At 35.6% G+C, this 2,234-nt stretch overlaps 1 protein-coding gene across 1 annotated transcript in view; it reads left to right on the top strand.

The window, feature by feature from the left end:
- The first annotated feature begins 817 nt into the window (after positions 1-817).
- The window catches only part of LOC117106930 (glucosamine-6-phosphate isomerase 1-like), an 8,168-nt gene continuing 6,751 nt past the window's right edge, over positions 818-2,234 (top strand). The window contains exons 1-2 of the mRNA XM_033248452.1: positions 818-956; positions 1,086-1,213. The gene's annotated coding sequence lies outside the window, so the exon portion shown is untranslated. The remainder of the gene's footprint in view (positions 957-1,085; positions 1,214-2,234) is intronic.

Consider the following 2,234-nt stretch of genomic DNA (forward strand, 5'->3'; position numbering starts at 1 on the left):
TATATGAGAGAGTATATATATACATACATACATATATATATATATATATATATATATATATATATATATATATACACAAACATATACACATACATATATATATGTATATATATATAAAACTTTCTGTTTTACCCCAAGGATAAGTCCATGACGGAACCGGAGCTGAAATTTTATATGAAACGATGGCACACACCCATAGAGTCTGTGGTTATGACTTGATGGCTGTATGTTGATGTAATTCACTTATATCAACAGTTCTTCCCTTTAAAATCCTATAGATTGCCTCTTTTATCCATGTAACACTACTTTTTAAATGTATGGTTGGATTACACTGTAAGATACATTTAGTTTTATTCCATAAGCTTAACCTTCCTTAATTACAACAACCAAGATAACTAATTATAGTGGATACAGATATTTTAAAATGAAATATAATACAAGTGAGTTTTTAATGTAATAATTACAATACTGGAAATGAAAACGTCACGAAGGACTCTTGAACACAAAAATAAAAAAACAGACCACAAAATACTAAAATTCTCCGGGAACTAAATTTCGTGTTACACCGGCCCTGTATTTGGGGCGATCGGCCGCGGGCCGAAATGTTGACAATTAGGAATTTGAGATGGTGTGACATTGGTTTTCAACAGGTTTATGCAGATATCCTAAATTATAATGATAATGAGTCTACTAATATATAAGAATGATATTCCCTGGAGCTACCCATGATTTTAAATGCTCTATTAAATGTGACATTAACTTTTCAATTTGTAAACACAAAGTAGGCCTACACCTGCTGCTGATTTTTCGCTCGAAGAACTACTGTACGCTCGACTACTTTCCGCTCGAACGAAGCACGAGTTAAAATTGCAGTCAGAAGGCCTACAGTATATCATTATCAGTATCATCAGATTTTTTGCTAGGCAGGTAATTCATTTTCATATTCCTAAATTAAGGTAAGTATGTAGGCCTATGTATTGAATGTTAGCGAATGACAGGTTGTTGTACCAATTAATGCATAACAGTATGTTTCACCATTTCTTCATTAATGTTTTGTAAACAGTATTTTTTAAATGTAATTGTAGGCTACGGTCTGCCAAGCAGAGAAGCAGGTTAGGCTAGGTTCGACCCAAGCAGCGCGGCACCAACCAAAACACCGGTGATCCTGTTGTTGCAGTATACGGTCCTGCTGTACTAAATACCACTGGAACTGGTAATAATACATAGGACACGTCGCATGGATGCTGCGGTCGGTTAAGGACGTGTTCTAAACAGCTTAAAATAAAAATAAATAAAATAAATTGGGGAAAAAAAATTAGATACCATGAGGATGCGTTTCAAACTCACGACCTTAAGTTCTTTAGAACACATCCAACCGACCGCACCAGTCATGCGACGTATGTGCACTATAAAGCCTGGTTTCCTGTCGACGTAAGAAGGCAGATTTACTTACGACTACGTCGTTTTATCGTAACAAAATGCGATTTGACAGGAAACCGATTGCGACTGGTGCGTTGTGAAATCGATGTAACGTAAGGTTAAATCGTCGCAAAGCAATGTGGGACAGGAAACCGTCGTATTGAATTTTCATGCGATACGTCGATTTTCCACGATTTGACAGGAAACCGCGATTCAGTGACTTATGCTTGAGTGATCATGCTTGCGTTACCTTGTGTTACGTCTCTTACGAAAATTGACTCCAAGTCGGCTTTCGTAAGAGACTTAGCATTATGGACCAGAAATTGTAAGAAGCAGCCAATCAGATACGGGAATTATGACGTAGCCTTTTTGACGTACCATGTTTTGACGTGGCTGAAACTGGTCTGATTGTTCTACAGTAGAAAAAATATAGGCCCTATGAAAATTCTGTGTTTCTTGCTTCTTTGAGTAGTCTACCAATACGCCACACATCCACGCAGTAGCCTATACAATTGTGTTTGTTATTATTATTATCATTACTATACTGAAATTGAATTCGAAAATAAACAAGGATTTGTTTCAATTACAATCGTATAATACCAAGCGAATTGTTTAGAAATAAATCTGTTGTCAACCATTCCTATTTCCAGTCCAGTGGTTGTATGAATTTATTTTTTAATAGTTAGGCATAGGCCTATAGGTTTAATCGGGAGAAATAATATATTTTAAATTGTGCAGGTACGGTAATAATTAGGAAACAAGTGTTATTCCATGCTTCAATAAACGTATAATAACATAATACGCTCATAGGTCTA

The sequence above is a fragment of the Anneissia japonica genome, unplaced genomic scaffold, assembly GCF_011630105.1.
Source record: "Anneissia japonica isolate Jap-2015-1 unplaced genomic scaffold, ASM1163010v1 scaffold1178_len102667_cov126, whole genome shotgun sequence".
In the NCBI taxonomy this organism is placed as follows: Eukaryota; Metazoa; Echinodermata; class Crinoidea; order Comatulida; family Comatulidae; genus Anneissia; species Anneissia japonica.